This window comes from Nannobrachium achirus (genome assembly GCF_963921795.1).
Source record: "Nannobrachium achirus genome assembly, chromosome: 20".
Classification (NCBI taxonomy): Eukaryota; Metazoa; Chordata; class Actinopteri; order Myctophiformes; family Myctophidae; genus Nannobrachium; species Nannobrachium achirus.
This window is the reverse complement of record NC_137827.1, coordinates 53,991,251-54,011,729: the sequence shown is the minus strand read 5'-3', so window position 1 is coordinate 54,011,729 and position 20,479 is coordinate 53,991,251. Positions and strand designations below refer to the sequence as shown.

The following is a 20,479-nucleotide window of genomic DNA, read 5'->3' as shown; positions in this document are numbered from 1 at the left end:
TTTCATTTTACACAGAATAAGCCCATTCCCAAGATACAACGCAACCTTTCATGGTTGGATGTGACTTATGGAGGCTAGAAGTGTTACTGTAAATAGCAATAAAGAAACTGCTGGCTTATTGTGTCTAAAAAGACATATTTAGCCACTTGTACGCATGCCCCCATGCACATTTTAGCCCGGTAAACGCGATAAAACAATAGAACAAAGCAAATGAAAACATTTTAACACTCACTTTTTCTTTTCTCTAATTACAATCTAAAATATGAACCCTTGTTGTAAAAAAAACAAAGTTGTCCTTTAACCCTAACCTCAGTGGCGGTGTTTCTGAATGGAGGTCTGCCCCCGTCTTGCACACATGACAAGCTCAGAGATGGGTGTGTAGGCAGGGATCTACGTATTCTAAACAAAAAACAAGATGCACATAATGACACGCACACCATCTACACTTGCAATATGAACACTTTTATTATGCAACGTTTCGGTCACAGACCTTCTTCGGGCATCTCAGATATACAGAGCTTGTACATCTGCTATTTGTTTATGTATGTACATAAATACTCTCTTCTGGGGATCCCTGGCACAAAATATGTTCAGATCAAGTCCTGTTCTATAGGATAAAAATCATACCCAATGTGAAGTGAGCGGTGGTCATGCTTGCATAACGTCTTCAATTGCTATGACTAGGATATAAGTCTAGGATGTAATTGGTGATGTAATATGGCTACACACACATATTGCTATAGCAAAAGGCTGAGGAAAACACATTGCTATGGCAAAACGCTGAGGAAAACACATTGCTATGGCAAAACGCTGAGGAAAAGTGGCTACAGACACACGCACAGCCACTCTTAGGAGCGGTTTACCACCGCTCAAAAATAAAAAACAATGCTGTATCGTGGCATTTTAGGCCACCAGTCCCTGGAGTACAGTAACACAACCTGACCAGTGTACCATAAAGCCACTGCGCAGGTTTCCTCCATACACAGGGGCGTGTGACGAGACATAAAAGATGCAAACAATATGGCTGCCTTTTCAATTCCTTCAGTTGCGCGCGTGTGTGTGTGTGTGTGTGTGTGTGTGTGTGTGTGTGTGTGTGTGTGTGTGTGTGTGTGTGTGTGTGTGTGTGTAACGTGAAACGTTAACTTACAGGTGAGGTCAGAGATACTGTGCAGGCAAATGGCACTTAATCTGGGCTTCATGATAGATTATCCCTCAATCAACTCCCGATGAGGTTCCCCCGCATCTCCCAGTTGCAGCTTGACCTGAGAAGGCACAGCGTTCACACAGTGAGCCATTTAACACTTATTATGCATTATTTACATCAAGGGGTCTTCAACGTTTTCAGGTCAAGGACCCCTTAGTTGAGAGAGATGAAGCAGGGAGGGACCCCCACAACCTTTTCATAGATTCCATATTGGTGAATATTTTTCCAACCAACTTTATCCGATAACTTATATTGACAGACCCAATAATTACAATAATAATAACAGTGGTTAGTCAGTGGATAACACAGTCTGCACTGTGGAATCAGTGGGTGAAGATCCTTGGCGGCCAAGGTTTCTAACATTTCAAGCTGTTGCAGGTGCCGCCGTTCACTAATGCGTTACGTGAGTGTCCACTGACGATTGAGGAAGAAGATCTGTTTGTTTACAAACGCTCGCGAAACTAAAATCCAAACCGGGGCCCGACCATCGCGGTAAAGTGTCGCCGTGAAAACAAGCAGATCTCTGCTTCCCTGGCGTTCTTTGCACCTTATTCAGAGATAAAGCTGTTTTTATGTTTCAGCATAGAATAGAAGTCTATGCAGCATAGACGCTCCATTTTGCTTCTGTGCGCGTCACGTTATGACATATGCACCAGCGTCTCTCACAGGGCACGCACCATGCATGCAGCTGCACGTAACAAAGTTAATCCTTTGTCTGGACGAGACAACTGAGTTTTGGCACAGCGACCTCCAGTGGCCTTGTCTCATTACTGAACGAGTTTGGCGTACAAAATGTTAAGATTGGACCACAGACACTCCATTCAAATAGAACTCACTGCCTCAAGATGCCCAAGAGCATGCAGGCAGGGCAGTGAGGGCACATCTCAATGTTGAAAGATGGTTGTTGATGGACGTTGAAAGCTTTCTCCTGATTACAGTATATAGCAGGGGTCTTCAACAGGGGGTCCGTGACCCCCAAGGGGGTCCGCGGAGGTACTGCAGGGGGTCCGCGAAATTATTGCAAAAAACAAAAAACAAAACAAAAAAAAGGTTTCAAAAAATGTTTTTTTTTTTTTTTTTTTTTTTTTCATTTTTCACATTTATGTTAAAAAATAAATCATGATTCTATCCATTTTGAATAGCTTGAATACATGATTACTATGCAATTGACAGATTGTTGATATTATTGACATTGGTTCTCAGTTAATAAGTAGTATGTTTAGAAATGGTAGTGGTACGGCCCACCCTGCTCGCTGTAACTTGTACATGTTTAACTCATTGAATGCCCTTTTCAAGATGGCCGCCAAGTACCAGGATGCCACTTTCCTAAATTTCTAGTGCACGGATCAATTTTTAGTGCACGGATCGTGCACGCCCATGCACCATATATGCACCATATGTGTAGTACTTTTTAACAGCTTTCAAACAAAAAAATCCGCTTGGAAATCCGTTCAGGCATTCATGAGATAGAAGCCTTCAAAGTCAAACAAAACAAACACTGCCACCTTCCAAATTTCTAGTGCACGGATCAATTTTTAGTGCACGGATCGTGCACGCCCATGCCTAGATCATGCACCATATGTGTAGTACTTTTTAACAGCTTTCAAACAAAAATATTCGCTTGGAAATCCGTTCAGGCATTCATGAGATACAAGCCTTCAAAGTCAGACAAAACAGCCATTTTTGACATTTTGAAAGATGTGTTTGTTATGGGGCTAAACATGCAATTTCGCAATTGCGATCATGCCTAATACATTTGAGGCATTTTTAGAAATTTTTTTATAAAAAAAAAATTTGAAAAAAAAAAAAATTTTTTTTTTTTTTTTTTTTTTTTTTTCAAAATGGCTTCCAACTCGGGAAACTCGGGCTGTGGCAGCCTGGGAGTACTGTAATAACTCGTGAAACTCGTGCCTTGGCAGTCAATGAGTTAAAATAAAAAATATGTCGTAGCCCCGACCCCCCCACCCTACGAGGTGGTAGGGGTCCCTGCTCCATCTCCCCATCAGTTTGGGGGTCCCCGGCCTGAAAACGTTGAAGACCCCTGGTATATAGCCATGCAACACAGAGGTGGACATGAGCACTTTGTTTTAAGCATGAAAACCGTACCATCCCTTTCTGTCTGATAAATGGAAACTAATTCTGGAAAATAAGTCAGAAGAGGCAAGGGACACAACGGAAGATGGCTGGGGGAATTGGTCTGATTTCCTACGTGACCCTATTTTAGGTCTGCTATTTTGACAAATCGTGAACATTTGGGCAAATCTTTGAATATGTATTTTATAAAGTGAAAAAATATCTCTTGGGGTCTTGGGAGTCTTGGGGTAAAACAATCAGACGGGGGTCCAACTTCAGTTTGAGCACCACTCATATAGCAACATATGTTTTTCAGAACACCGTTAGGATTTAGAAGACATTATCTGCCTCAGATGTTAAGTCACTTCAACGCTGCATAATATTCACATTGTGTGTGTGTGTGTGTGTGTGTGTGTGTGTGTGTGTGTGTGTGTGTGTGTGTGTGTGTGTAATCATGACAGTCTAGTCACTTAAACCCTCTTCCTTAGTTGACTGAGATCCACCAGGGATCTATACTAGTCTGGATGGATCTAGATTCCAAATACTATGACATCACACAATTACATCACAACGTTGTCATCACAACCAATGTACTGGTCTTTAAAAGTAAACGTCCAATAAACTAAAAATGTCATTCAACAACTATTCCTACTAATTAAACTGTCCTGTAAATTAGTTGCACTGATTCACGTGCTGGAGTGTGAAATGTTTCACTGGACGACACATCTGAAAGGAGGACATAAGAAATCCAACCATGCTGCTGTGGTAGTCGGACACAAGCTGTACTCATTTGGAGGAGACAACAGCTACCTGAACAAAAGGGACCAGATTGAAGTCCTCATCTTCAACACAGTGTCTTTGCGTTGGGGGAAGTTGCCCTCAGTGACAAATGAGAGAGGAAAAAGTCCCATTGAGGTTCCCTCCAGGCGCCATGGCCACACAGCTGTGCTGGTAGAAGAAATAGTCTACATCTGGGGAGGACTGTATCCTTACAATGTTACTTATGCCTTTGATGTCAACACCCACAGCTGGTTCAAACCCAATATTTCTGGGTCTATTCCAGAAGCAAGGAGCTACCACTCAGCCTGTGTCCTGGAGAAGGTAATGTATGTGTATGGAGGATACACCCAGACTGGAGATACTAAAGACATGTACAAGTTGGATACCACCATAAAGGCCTGGTCTTTAATTAACACCAGAGGAACTCCACCACCATACAGTCACTCTGCCACCATCATTGGAACAAAGATGTTTGTATTTGGGGGCCGGTGGAGACAGGGGAACTTAAACAACACCACTGTGTTTGACACAGAGACCAACTGCTGGCTGAAGAAACTTTCTGCACAGCTTCTCCCAGAAGAACGTGCAAGTCATTCAGCCTTTACCTACAATGGAGAGCTGTACATATTTGGTGGCTGGAATTATGGGAACCAGTACTTCAATGATCTGTGGAAATTCAGTCCAGAGACCTTTTCCTGGAAGCAGGTTGAGACCAAGGGGAAAGACCCCTGTAGGCTGTGTGGGATGTGCTGTTGCATGGTGGGAGATCGTATCATCATCTTTGGAGGATTCATGAATAGACACTACCCACAAGCATACAATGACCTCAATGATGAGCTGTACATCTTAGATTTAAGTCCTAGCCTGAAGACGTTATGCAAGCTATCAGTTATTCATTATGGTCTGAATGAGTCTGAACTCCGACATGATATCAGGTGGGAACTGGCAACCATGACTAACAACAGCAACAGAACAAAATGACAGCCTACACCACACACACACATACACACTAAAGCATGAAAATGGCTTGGAAGCCGAGATATTGGCGCTTTTATGTTTCAGCATAGTGGTGGCTGCTATCTTTAAATGGTCCATTTTGAGGGCTTGGCGGACATTTTTTAGCTGGGCATACAGCAGATTTGGATTCATCATCATCATCATCCTTCGACTGTCGTCGAGATCCTAAATGCTACGTCTTTCCATCGGGTCCTGTCGGCCATTGCTGCTCCCAGTTCCCAGTTGGAATGCAAGTCCTGTGTCCCTGGAGATGGTGTCAGGATATGTATGAGGCCTGGTTCCTCTGGACGACTGGGGGAGCCGCCATAGCAGGATATATTACTTGATCCTTGGAACGGTAGCAGTGACCAGCAAAGATTGCTCTCCGACTAGCTCTGATCCATAGCGTTAGTGAAGTTCTCCCTAACGCTATGTTCCTCTACCTCCCAAATCCTTGGCAAATCCGGAAAGACCGGTCGTCTGGTCCGAAAATAACAAAGACGCGGTCTGAGCCCCCCACCACACGATTAAAATACATTTCTAAGGCGAAATGAAAAATATTCTACCGGATAGACGCTCTTCCTGGTTGAAGAATGTTTTTACGAAACAGCGCTTCCAACGTCGCAGAGTTGAATAACACCCAATGAGACAATGCTCTGTGCAATTCGGTCCTCTGACCTGCGCGGCAGTAGTGAGTTGGCACCTTGATGGCGACGACAAATAGTGATAAACTAGAAGACCATTTCTTGGGATTTTTTTTTTTTTTCCATTTCACCCTAGAAATGTATTTTAATCGTGTGGTGGGGGGCTCAGACCGCATCCACGTAGAGTAAGCTTTCAACTGTCCACTGATACCTTTGGTTTGGTGAGGGGCGAAACAGTTTTTGTTATTTTCGGACCAGACGACGGATCTTTCCGGATTTGCCAAGGATTTGGGATGTGGAGGAACATAGAGTTAGGGAGAACTCCACTAACGCCATGGACCAGAGCTACTCTCCGACATGCTACGGTTGTTGTTATTGGCGGCAGTTCACCATAGATCTGCTTTTTGGTTGGATGAGTTTTCCAGGAGATGTTTTTAACACACACGAGGAGTCTTGTATATGTGCCATCAAATCAAGCATCAGATTTGGATTCAGCACGACTCAATACCCCTCGGAAACATGTATGCCACAAATTAACACGATTTGTCTTCGGGGTTAAGATTTTTGGAAAACTGACCTAGACTATAGGAAAAAGCCTTGGCAGTAATCTACATTAGTTATGGTAAAACTATGCTAGTCAAAGTGTAAACATATTGGTAGTTTGAATACTTCAAATGCTCTAATGTTAAAGTAACTAGAAAGAAACAATTTGAAATTGCGAGTGTGGTTGCAGACGGTTGCTGACTATATTCTACATTAAGCTAACTGTCACGTGAAGCTCGACCAATTGATTCCCACTCCCATTGATTCCCTATCCCTGCCATTTCCAATGGCAGCGGAAAAGATCTATAAACAGTTACCCTAGAAGTCTATAAAGTTTCCCTAGGACTATAATGTGTTGCCCACTAATAACCAAAAATAGCCTTTGTAGATCGGCTATTTTCTGCGCAACGTGCTTCCATAGAAGACCTGCTTCCATGTGATTTTCCCTTTTCTGACTGAAATCAGCTGTGACCACTGAGAACTTTAATCTATGCATTTAAGCTGACAAGACTCGGCTGTCTGGCAGCCAAGATAAGCACAGGTGATGTCCACGTTTTTTTTTTTCTGTGTTCCAAGTGTTATAAATCAGACGTTTAGAAGGGTTTCCGCTGCGTTTACCGCCAACGTCAAAGAAACTTTCCAGCTTCCCGACGGGCATCCATTCACGGTCACGATACAAATCAGGACTCCGTAATCCCTTTGTTTACCAAACAAGCGAGAGGCGGTGCAACAGGATGTGCGGATGGAAGGCTCTGACGGGCTGAGAGAAATGTCAGGGTGAAGATGATGTCAGGGTCGAAACACAACAACACCAACACGTGCACGGATTTAAGCCATCTAGACCGGGAATGCATCCGTGTCACCTTAAGATTTGAACCGCTTTAATCGTTATTTTATAATTTAGATATTCAAAAATAGCAGATATACAAGCTCACAGCACTGCGAGCTTGTAGATCTAATATTTTTGAAGAGAAAAAAAAATGTGTGAAAATGTGTTCAAGTCTTGTGTCTTCTAAATCCTTCGACTAAATCAATGGACTTTTTCAAGTATTTGGCCGCGGACCCCCCCCCCCCCCCCATCTCAAAATATGTTGTTCCAGGGACCCCCCGAAGCAGAGATTTGAGTTACAAAAGTTAGCTTTTTCTTTTTTTTTAAATAGCAGATCCACAAGCTCAATAGGCAAAGTATAAAATAATGGTTAAAACGTGCCCGGTCTGATCGAGTTAAAGTCTTGACAACATCATCCCCAGCTTTGGCAGAGCCCAGGAACAACATGGCCGCTCTCCAGCCAAACAAACCGGCCACATCTTGAACAGGTTTTTATCAGGACAAAGAGAAGAAAGAAACCGATCTTACCTCTGTACTGAAGGGCAGTGGTGGTGGGACTTCTAACCGGGCTTCTAGAGCGCTGCCAGAAGAAAACACAAAGCATGGGTAAATGGTCAATGGTGCATGTATATATCTCCTTTATCCAAGACACAATATTATCGTTTATCGTGATAAAAAAAAACACTCACGATAATCGTATCGAGGAGATTTAGGCCATGGCTACACGGAGCTGGATATTTCATATATCCCGGTTTTTCAGATATCCACAAAAATATCTAGGTCCACACGATAAAGATATCTAGGTCTAACAAGCACACACACAGTAAAGTTTTCAGAGATATCCGGGTTCCATGTCTACACAGATCCAGTGAATCGGATATTTTTCAATGACTTCACTTATTTATCCGGTTTAAAAAATATCCAGCTTTGCGGCCGAAATATCCAGCTTCATGTGGCTGCAAGCCCCAACAGCGCAGAAATATCCAGCTCCGTGTAGCCATGGCCTTAATTTATCGTGATATCGTCCTCCGTCATGCACTGGGATCAATTCAGCTTTTATTTGCCGAGCTGCATAACCAGTACCGCGTGAACCCAATATAATTGGTAAAAGGTACTTATAATATACGTACTTGATACAGTTTTTTTTTCTTTTTCTATCAAATGTCTACAAGCTCAGCTTGTAGATCTGCTATTTTTTGGCGAATGTTCCACCCCAGGATAATGGATTTTGATTATCACGATAATATCGTAAATTGCGATGTATTTTATCACAATAGTCGTGATATGAAATGTTCATATCGTTCCCATCCCCATCCAAGCCGCTTTACATAGATTGTGCATTACATTCACCCATTCACACACACATCCATACACCGACGGCAAAGGAAACCATGCAAGGCACCAACCTGCTCACCAGGAGCAACTAGGGGAACTGGGAATCCTCAATGAAGCACATTGTGCTTCATTTTCTGCTCTGTAAAACGCTTTGAGCTGCATTTCATGTCAGGTGCTATACAAATTATTATTATTAATGACGGTTTCTCAACCCCTGAGCCACTGCCTCCTTGATGGGTAAGCAGGCTGACATGTTTCAGGGGGGGACAGAGCCAGAGCGATACATCGGCCATTATTCGACTCTTTTGATGACAAGTTAATGCACCTGGATGTGTCCTGATTTTAGCCACTTTCATCTGGCATCCCTAGATCAGGCATGTCATTACAAGCTCAAAGCATCACAGTGACATATTTTACAAATGCGTAAATCATATTTAGAGACACACAAGTGTACATTTGGTTCCTAACTATATCAATCATTTGGCTGGGGACCCTGTGGAACCCCCATAAGGACTGACTTTGAAAACGACTGAGTTCAGCAGCAGTGGTGTAAAATAACTAACTAGTAACTACATTCAAGTACAATTTTGAGGTATTCTTTAGCGGTGCTAGCCACTCCAATATGTGACTTAAAAACCCATTTAGAACGGGTACACATCATTGTGTATCATTATTTTATGCTTTAACTATTGAAAAATAGCAGCTCTACAAGCTCAGAGCGCGAGGGTGCCGCGCTGCGAGCTTGTAGATCTGCTATTTTTTTTTTTAAATGTGAAAATTAAAATTTTGACCCGGTTCTATAAGTGTCTTTTGAATCCTTCTAAGGTTTTTAGAAAAACCCTATGTTTCTATGTCAGCAATCTGGCCAGCCATCATCGTCAAAGAAAAGGTCCTTTTCCTTACACAGTTCTTGAGAGACTACTATGTCAGTGGTTCTCAAACGTTTTCATGTGAAGGACCCCCAAAATGATATTTATTTGGCCACGGACCCCCATCTCAAAATATTTAGTTCCAGGGACCACCCAGAAGCAAAATTTGAGTTACAAACGTTCGCTTTAAAAATACATATATATTCCAAGATTTGCACACATTTTCACAACTTTTTTCAAAAATAGCAGATCTACAAGCTCACAGCGTGGCACCGAGTGCCGCGCTGCGAGCTTGTATATCTGCTATTTTTCAATAGTTAAAGCATTCAATAATTCTAGGCCTAAATACGTGATATGCTTTGAGTATTTTTTTGTGCCGATACCTTTGTACTTTTACTCAAGAAAATTCAGAATACCAAACTTTTACTTGTAACAGAGTATATTTACATTGTGGTATTGATTTAATTTTCTGAAGTGAAAAATGGGAGTACTTCTTCCACCACAGCGGCATTCGTAACTTGACGGCAGACGAGGGACGGGGACATTTCAACACTTATTAAAGACACAAAAAGGACCCCCAAATCAAGACCACACGTCTCTGGTGTAGACCACCGCTGTGCCGCACAGCTGCAACCAATCCGGGGCCAGTCAGATCAGCTCAGCAGACACAAGCCTTCATTTTTAATGCTGCGCTCACACAACATTTGCTGCTGGTTAAAACGGCTCGACGCCCCTCCACCCCCGACCTGGAAAAACCCATGCTTGGTGGAGCTACATCTAGGGACACTAAATCTAAATCTAACCTGATTATTATTATTCACCAGGGCTGGCTGGTGAATATAATATGTTATATACCAGTAAGACACCTAAGGGCGAGGTACTGTATATGTCATAGTATATTAGAGAAACAGCACATTCGAGACGCGGAGCACTCGTGGTGCGGCACGGGGCGGAGCAAGCGGTCGCCACAACAACGTACTCCAGGCGGTGCGCCGCTCTATTGTCCACGACACTGCGAGCGGCTACCGAAGCCCCCCTGTATCCACGAAGCCCAAACGAGTTACGAGGCCCCCCTGGGTCCACGAAGCCCCAAGCGGCGCGAAGGCCAGCGGACCTTGGTCCTGCTCTTCGCCCCCGAGCGCCGCAGGCGCGAGTGGCCGCGAAGAGCGGGCCAGGGCCGCGCGGCCGGCGGAGCGCCGCGCGAGTTACGAAGCCGTGGTGAATGCAATCGTTATATTTATGCCCAGGCCGTAAGGCCTGGGCAAGCGCACGTTAAACGCCCTGTCCAAGTGACTACAATGGAGCTAATGGCTAGGCTAGGCTAGGCTAGGCTAGGCTAGGCTAGTAAATAAAGAGTAAACACTTCCGGTCTGCGGCGAGTTCAAAGCGTGACGTAACTCTCTTATATACACTCTGGTGAATGGCAGAGCAGTGGCTGACGTCGCCATCTGGTGGTGATTAGTGTGTGGTGAACGTCAAAACGAGTGCTCCTTGACAACTTTTACTGGTTTCTTGAACATACTGTAACATATATACAACTGGAATTGTGCAAGTACAGTAACGGCAGGGGAAGCAGCTAAGAACATAGGCAAATATCTGAGCTATCCGTGTGCAAAAGTTGGAGTCTGTAGAACCAACCGTGTGCCAACCGTGTGCTGTGAGACCCCAGTCTCTGTGAGACCCCAGTAACTCGGTTACTCGTTATGTTAAAGTCCTATGACGTCTGACATCATACATACTATCCCTTTTATCGGCTGTCACGATTATGGTGCTAGACAAATTATATTATATTTATTATTTACACGACGATTGTCACTTAAATAATTGCGATTAACAATTAACAGTTGACAATTACATTTCTGTTTGGCTTGTAGGCTTTGAAGTTGCACATGGCAGATATGACACACAACCTAAATATACAAAGAAATGACTGACATATTTGACAACTTTATAAAAGTTGATATAAAACATTGATAGTGGAAATAGTCGATCTACAACCTCACAACGGGCGCATCGCGACATATCGTGAGCTTGTCGATCTGCTATTTGCACTATTTTTGAAAATACTTTTCAACATGGAAACGACTATGACGATTATGACAAAACAATTACGATTATGTCAAATAATTGCAATTAAACGGTTATGTAATAATTGTGACAGGCCCAACACCTTACATTTAGGCTAGTTACAAATCGTGTGTACAGTGGGGGGTCTTTAAGACTGAGGGGTGGTCCAGATGAATGGTGCCTCTGGTTTGTCTTTGAAATGGATTTTGCATTTCCAGCACATGTCAACGTGTTTTCCCATGACATACTGTAAGTGCTGGTTGTTGCATGTGTTGTCCAGCTTCTGAGCACGTGGGAGTGCCGAGGCCGCGGGTCAACCGCTGCATATTAGAACATGTCCTCCTTCTTGGGCCAAGATCTAACGCAGTGGGTCTCACTCTCAACCTTTTCAGGCCAAGACCCCCAAAATAATCATATTTTAACTGGAGACCCCCCACCCTGACGAGCACTAAGAGTTGAGGCATAACATTGTGTAGGCCTACATCACGGTTCTACTGTGAAAATAGCAGATCTCCATGCTCACAACGCCTCACAACGCGAGGCGTTGTGAGCATGTAAGATCGGCTATGTTCACAATATCTGCCTCTAATAATTGACAATTTGGCCAATGTTTAATTTGTCATTTTAGAGGTGTTAAAAAGTCCTTAAATTGCCACTTTAGGAATGTGCAGATACCCACTTAAACTTTATGTTGGTTTGTTTACTGTTTAGAGAGAAATCAATGATGCACGTTAAGTTAATCATCTGGGGACCTGCCAAAATAATATGGGGACCCCCACAGGTTGAGAACCACTGATCTAACGGACTCTGCCATGGCCAAGAACAGGGAGTCAATTACTGACTTATATAGTGCATTGATACATACATCAAAAACGAAAAAGAAAAAAAACAAAAAGAAAAAACAGCTGTTTGGAAACACCGTCTGACAAGGAACAACAAATATTGTGCAAGATTTATGACACTGTGTGCTGTCTGTCTGCACCACAAGGCAATACGACCACTGTGTTTGACCATCTGAAATGCAACACAAAGTGGTCCACGACAAAACCAAAGGAACAAAACATAGGTTCAAGAGAATCCATTGTTTTCTTTGTTTGTCTTTTTAAGTTTAATAAATGCTTTACGTTTCTAAAAGTGAAATATTAAACCAATCATGATCTCATATTGACCAAAATGATTGTGATTATTATTGTGATCCTTGCCGCAATCAAGCAGCCCCAAGATCCCTGTACGGAAAATCTGGCAAACTTGTATTAACACAGCAGCACCTGAATCGATTGGTGATTAAAATCTGTCAACCGTGACTTCGATACAATATAACGCACACGGCACGGGAAACCTGGAATTCAACCTTCCCCCACCTGTGACTAACAACTATAAAAGATTAGCTCGGTCCTTGAACCTGCGCCAAATCAGGGGAATATATAAACCAGGCCACACGCACTGACAGTGACATAAACAAGAGAGCCCTAGGAGCTGCCAGGGAAGCTACACACAGACACGGCACACTGCGGATCCTCGCGAGGCAAAGTCAAACAAACACATTACCACGGATACGAGAGCATCGATACTTCCAGGAGAGCAATCAGTCTTTCTGCAGAGCAAAATGCCATCAAACATTAATCTTCTCCTTAGTGCCATTAACCCATTTAGGCCTGAACACATTATGACGCAATATTTTATGCTTTAAATATTGAAAAATAGCAGATATACAAGCTCACAGCGCGGCACCGAGTGCCGCGCTGCGAGCTTGTAGATCTGCTATTTTTGAAAAATCGTGGAAATTTCAATTTTGACCCGATTCTATAAGTGTCTTTTGAATCCTTCTAAGATTTTTGGAAAAACTATGTCAGCAATCTGGCCAGCCATCGTCAAAGAAAAGGTCCTTTTCACTTAACTGGAGCTCAGTTAGTCTGTTCTTGAGAGACTACTATGTCAGTGGTGCTCAAACCTTTTCATGTGAAGGACCCCCAAAATGATATGCATTTGGCCACGGACCCCCATCTCAAAATATCTAGTTCCAGGGACCACCCAGAAGCAAAATTTGAGTTACAAACGTTCGCTTTGAAAATGCATATATTCAAAGATTTGCACATATTTTCACAACTTTTTCAAAAATAGCAGATCTACAAGCTCGCAGCGCGGCACTCGGTGCCGCGCTGTGAGCTTGTATATCTGCTATTTTTTAATAGTTAAAGCATCCACAAATTTTAGGCCTAAATGGGTGAATGCATGTACGCCCTTATACCTCTCGTGTTCCTGGTTCTGAGTTTCAACAAAGCTTTCATATTAAAAAGGAGTTATTGATAACAGCTTACACATTAAGCAGGCTGACTTGTCGTTTTACATCTACAGTCTGCACATCTCAAGCAGTGGGGTGCCACAGTGCCGAACCAGATTAACACAGTAGCACAATTTAAAAGGTGCAACTGACAACATTACCTCAAACAACACTCGTCACAGCGTGATCCTTGGGCGTTGTACAGAACAGCTGTAATGGTTCTCAACCTGTGGGGGGTCCCCAAATGATTTTTGGGGGTCCCCAGATTATTAACTTAATTGTTTTCTCACTCAACAGTAATCAAACCAACATAAAGTTTAATTGTATACACGAGGGTAAAGTGACAATTTAAGGAAATACCTCTAAATTGACAAATAAAACATCGGACAAATTGTCAAATATTAGAGACATAAATTGTGAAAACAGACGATCTAAATGGTCACAACGTTGCGAGGCGTTGTGAGCATGTACTGTAGATCAGCTATTCACAATAGAACCATGTTATACAAAATGTAATGCCTCAACTCTTACAACTCCAAGTGCTCGTTGGGGTGGGGTGGTCCCCAGTTCAAATATTATTTTGGGGGTTGCGGCCTAAAAAGGTTGAGAACCACCACTGAGTTGGAACAGCAATTCTCAAAGTGTGGTCCAGGGACCCTCAGGGTTCATTGAGGTGGTTCCAAATGGACCCTTACAACAGTTCTATAACTGTGTGTGCACAAATAGAACCGAATGGACCCGACACTCTTGAGTCATTGGGGGTCCTTGAAATTAAAAAAGTTAGAGAACCAACAACTAAAGAAGAACATGGCAAAAGTATCTGCGCTAAAACACATTTTAGGGATCAAATAAGTTGCCTGATCTCCACACATTTCATGGAGTCATTGACGTAGCAAATATTCCAATTTCATATCACATTGCAAATAAGTTATATTAGCTATTACTATTCAATTACTCGTTATCTGGAGATTTGACTAATGTTAGCACCAATTAATGGAATACAATGAGTAAAGGCAGCTACACCAAAACACAGTATGGCCCAAAAGATAAATAATTAACATTTGACAAACGGAAACGACTTCAAAATTCACTGGTCTTTCTGTCACCCAGCTAAAATTCTACTCTCAATATGACGAGCACAAACACTAATACAATATATATGTGTATATATAAAACGTAATATGGCTACAATATATACACACACATTTAACAGAATGCAAACAGACTTAGCAGAGCACAGTTTCCACATGGAACCTTGTTGCTGGTTGGTGTGACAGTGTGTGCATTATGGACTGAACCAAACAGTCCCTCATGTGTGCTAACAGGTGCTACGCCCAAATCAGATGTCTATCCAATTCCGTGACTCCAGGGGTCGCTCACTCACCCTCAGCTATCATTTTTCTTTCTTTAATGAAAAAATTACATGTAATTGTTAAATCAGGCACGCCATTTCTAGTATGTTTAGTACAGGTAGTGCGGAGCGGATAGGCCAATTAGTTATTTGATGTGCGTTTAGATTAAGTTCTGATAAATAAAAATCAATGCCTGGAACAAGTGGTGTAATATAACTTAAGTACATTTACTTAGTTCCCTATTGTACTTAAAAACATTAGACAAAGGTATGTGTAGTTGAGTGTTTCCAATTTCCAATACTTTTACTTCTGCTCCTCTAGACTACATCTCTGATCCAAATGCTTTTACCCCACTAAATGTATTTAGATTTTTTACTTTTTTTTGGTAACTTTGTAGATTTGGATAATTAATTAGAAAACATACATTAACCACTTCAACCTTGTATACATCACTCGCAGCGCATTGTGGGCTTGTAGATCTGCTATGTTATACATTTTGAAAAATTCTAATTGGACAGAACAGATAAAAAAAAATCTCTTTCTCCAGATATTTTTCCATTCAAGTGGATGGTACTGGTAGATACAGATAAAAAATATATATCTGTCACATACATATTTTATATATACATATATATATATATATATATATATATATATATATATATATATATGTAACAGAAATTATTTGTAAATGTATCTACCATCCACTTGAATGTTAAGAGATCTGGAGAAAGAGATTTTTTTTATCTGTTATCTGGCCCAATGGGAATGGGCCTTTAGCCCTTTACAAGTACTTTCTACTTTTTGTACTATAAGTACATTTTGAATTTTGATATCAATACGTGTTTACATTTACTAAAGTAGCCTACATTTTGAATTCCAGACTTTTACTTACAACAGTATTTTCTACAATGCAGCATTGACACTTTTACTTGTCTTGACCCACCACTGAGGAGTCACAGAACTTGACAGGTCGCCGACTTCGGTGCAACAGCTCTTCGCTCTAACGCTGTGAAGACAGATGCTAAAAGCTAACTAGCCAGGCTAACTAGCATGATGGAGGGGTTCATAATATCCTGTGATGCTAACGGCAAGCTATCAACAACACCCCAACGCTGCTTTTAATCCCACTGTCACAAGAAAGCAACCAAAAACTGTAATATTAATAAACAAGACGCACACTGCGTGCCAGCGTTGACTGAACGCACGCAAACACCACAGCACACACACACATAGGGTACAGACAGCAGCATGCATGTCTTCACTACTGCACGGTTAGCACGCTATGCTATGCTATCCTAGCAGCTAACCCTGTGTATGCATTGCAGACAGAGGGAAACACACACACACACACACACACATACATACACACAGGCCGACAGGGTGGCAGAAACACACACGCGGTGTGTTGTTGTGTTCCAGCTCGGTCTCACCAGAAAGCAGGGCAGTGTGTTTATTCGGGGTTTGGTGTCGCGGCTTGAAATGGTGCCGCGTGTTGTGCCTTGTCGTCCCGGCTGTGAGTGACTGAGTGAGTGGCTCCCTCCTCCGGCTCGCTGCCCAGTACAGCACCGCTGCCTGCCTGTTGGCCGTTCCTTTCCCTCCCAGCCGCCGTGCGGTGCCGTTCAGCAGGCTGTCCTGCTGCTCCTTAGCCTGGGATCCCTTCACTTTTCGGGGTTGGATCCGGTTGGGAGCGGAAACCACTCTACGTCATGTTGTAGTCCTACACGGACTACACTTTGGCCGGAACTATGAAACCGGAAACAGTTTTAACCCAAAATAATTCCACCTGCGCTCAAGGACATAACTTTTAGGGCCTACCTAATAAACCCCTTGATGCAGCGTAGTTTTGCTTTTAGAAAATGTGTTTGATATTTGCATCTTTTAATCCAACTCGTAGTTGTCTCACGTCGCCAGACTGTTGCCTCTGCGATTTGCAAATGCTCCCGGCATAAAGTCTGGGGCACGGAAATAAATTAGATACGATGAGTACGAGATAGAGCGGATGTGACGCAACCGCTCCCTTGGTGCAGTAGCAATAACATGTCCTACTGGAAGCATTATTTCTCCTTTCAACATTTTTGGGTTGTTATTTCGTCTTTCTCTGGTGTTGTTGTGTTACTTCCATGATGTTTTCAAATGTTTTCTTAAACTATACACCCATTACAAGAATATGCCGCTCGAATGACTCTGTATGTGCGAGTGTGTTTCTGTTATGTTTCCAATTGGACTACATTTCAGTGCAGTATTGGCTACTTCCGTTACTCGCCGTTCAGGAGCTGCCGTTCCAGACTCTATATAGCATTCAGAGATTGTAGAATAGTTGTCTGGCTACGCAAGACTAAACTCATAGCGAGTGGCAAGACTACACTAGGCTACTCGAGCATTTTAATAGGGATTGGGGAAACAAACGGGGGGAACCTAAACAAAGCGACGCCGCTTCTTCTGCTTGTGGTTTCCGTTTAGACAGGACACAGGATCAAACGGCCCGTTGTAAACGATCACCAGGCTTTCCCCCGAGAAAGCCTGGTGACGCGAGGTTACAGCTAGCCTAGCTGGTATCGCTTTCAATCTCGGGCTTCTGATCCGGTCGGGAGCGTATCAGACGGGACTTTTAAAGTGAAATATCCCTTTAATAGGCCTACCTACTACCCACGCACAGTGTCAGGTTTCAGGGTGTAAACAGGAAATACACTTAAACATGAACCTAAATAAATGATACAGATTTATATAAAGACTGCAAAATGGAAGCATGTACTTATCTATATTCCCCTTGAAAAAGCACCGCTGATCGTTAATAGGCAACCGACAATCAATACAACCTTTAAAACCTGGTGTCAGGTTTTGTAGTTTGTTTTCCGTGTAAAAAAATTACAGCACATTAAAAAAATCTTGACATATTGTGCTAATCTGAATATAGATATATATATCCTTTTAAAGTGAACATGTTTAACTCAAAGTTTTGTTCTGTGGGGGTCCCTGGAACAACATATAGTTCAGTATTATAAATACATACAATTTTGGGGGTCCTTGACATGAAAGGTTTGAGCACCACTTAGGTTTTGCTTACATCACTGTGTACTATAAGGTCAGCCGTATGCAGCCTGTCATGTTTTAACTCATTGAGTGCCTATCCCGAATTAGTTCGGGATATATTATCGCATCCCAGAGTGCCTATCCCGAACTAGTTCGGGATATAAAAAAATATATATATTTTGAAAAAAAAATGTTTGAAATTTTTTTTTTGGACCCCATCAAATCTAGTGAACATGATTTCAATCACGATTTTGCATGTTCCACCCCCATACAACCCCATCTAACATACAGGGCAGCCATGTTTGTTTACATAACATGTAAAACATAATGGCTATTATCTCAAGAATGCCTGAACGGATTTCCAATCTGATTTTTTTGTTTGAAAGCTGTGAACAAACTGCACAAATCCACTCCAATGCAATCCAGGATTGCATTGGATTTTTTAGAGCTCATTCTTCTCTGTTTTTTTCCCATGCATGAGGTGTGCAAGGTTTAATCGTGGCTAAATTGCCGAAAATAGATCTTCTAAAATGCTTGGTAGCCAATAGCTAACTTCAAGCTAACTTCATCCTCTTCCTGTACATGCACAAAGGAAAGTGTTCAGGCATGTCATGGCTGCAGGGCTTCAGCATATACCAGCATGGGAAATGGGATTTTCTATGGCCACTGGGCGCCCTCTAGTGGTGAAAAGGTGGCACTCAAAGAGTTAACCAGCTGTAGTTTTTTTAACCTGAACAGATGAAAGAAAACTACAAACAATCAATCAATAAAATAGCATGTCAGGCTATTCCGTAGGAGGTGCAGGCTTCCACTGCAGCAAATCACCAAAGAAAGGATCCAGCTGATCGATCATGTTGATCATTTCTGAACTGGCCTTGTTTCCCTTTCTCCGCACCGTGTCAATAACGTAACGCGCTTTGTCTGCTCTGAGGAGCATTTTCCCTGTGGCTGCTTCCATTTCATCATCAGAGATGACACCCTTAGTCAGAAGTTTGTCCAGCAGAGAATGCAGTGTAGCCTCTGAGATTCCCTTAATGAACGGTTCCCTCACAGACAACAGCTTCTTCGCCGCCTCTGCATGGGTCAGATGTTGCTGAGTTGCAGAAGCACCTAGAAGGAGATATTTGTTTTATTATTAACAATTTTTATAATGTAGTATAACCATTTTTGTTTTTAAAAGACAAGGAAGTGGCCGCACACTGTGGCCATAGTGACAAAATTGCAAATATTTCTTTTAGGATGTAGAGTAGAGGGAAACCAACATTTCAAACTGCCTTCTTCAGGGTATGTATGACCCTGAAGTTTGCTGCCAAAACGTTGGGCGATTCTTTGTCTTTTAAAGATTATTATTGAGATTATTGCGACCGAAGGTCGCTGTTCGCAGTTTACCATGAGAAATGTCACAGCTTGTCTCCGTGACCGTGTGTGTACACATTTTTACAATCTATGGGTCGGTTCCCTTGACACATCGCTGTGACATCACAGGTGATATACAGGTGACATCACCTATGTAAAATGCCATATACAGTATGGGTATTCCCCAGAATCCCTTTTATGCCCATCCCTGATGTCATCGATATGTATCACTAGCCAGATGGCCAAGACATGGCCCATAATCTGTGTGGCTGGTTCAGATAGGGAACTCCATGTATGGGTATAAAATATATTGTATGCTGTGATGGAACCATTCTAACAGAATCCCTTTTATACCCATATATGGAGATCCCATCACTGTCACTCTGGGCGCTTTTCGACCAGCAAAGAACCGGTTCAGGTTCTTTCTCTCACCTATGGGATGAACCAGAGGTGAGCTTTTCCACTGAGAACTGAGTTGGTTCCGAACCGTAAAAGTTGAAATGCAAGCCGGTTCGCGGCCGGTTCGCAAGAACGAACCAAGGTTCCAAGAAAGTTGAACAGCACTGGTTCCTGAACCAATGTTCTTTTGGTGGAAAAGGCCCCTCTGTGCCACATCACTGTGACTCAGACTCATCAGAATGTTATAAAAAGTAAAAATTATTCAAACTGATTTTACTCATAATTGTGTGACTACTCATATGGTGACTTGTACACACATGCCGTGAGAATACTTGAGTATACTGTACCATTTTCGTAGTCATCAGGGCGATCCAGTACTTCATAGATGCTTGTGTCGACTAAAGGTAAAGAAATGAGTTGTTAAGTGGCCAAATTGGTTATGGTCTTGATTCAGTTTTAGCTAATTGCCTAAATAAAAAACATACAGTACTTGAGCTGCTAGACTTTAATTTGCTTCCAAAATAGGAGATTTGTTGTTTGATGGATTTGATTGGTTCAAAGACTGACCGTCCTGCAAGGGAAGGTTCACGTCATCTGGAGCCCCTCTTTGATTGGTCTTCTGGTCTGCATCTGAACCCTGATTGGTTCCCTGAGTTCCAAAGGGTCTATACGTGCTATAAACAAGATATAATCAATTGTTTTGGTTTGCAGTGTTGTC

The 20,479-nt window shown here is 42.4% G+C and overlaps 1 long non-coding RNA gene across 1 annotated transcript; it reads right to left on the bottom strand.

The window, feature by feature from the left end:
- Positions 1–1,150: 1,150 nt before the first annotated feature.
- Positions 1,151–16,531, bottom strand: LOC308306432. Its single transcript, XR_013963155.1, has 3 exons — positions 16,407–16,531; positions 7,598–7,649; positions 1,151–1,262 (listed from the first exon to the last, which is right to left on the bottom strand). It is a non-coding gene; the product is annotated as an uncharacterized lncRNA (long non-coding RNA).
- Positions 16,532–20,479: the final 3,948 nt, after the last annotated feature.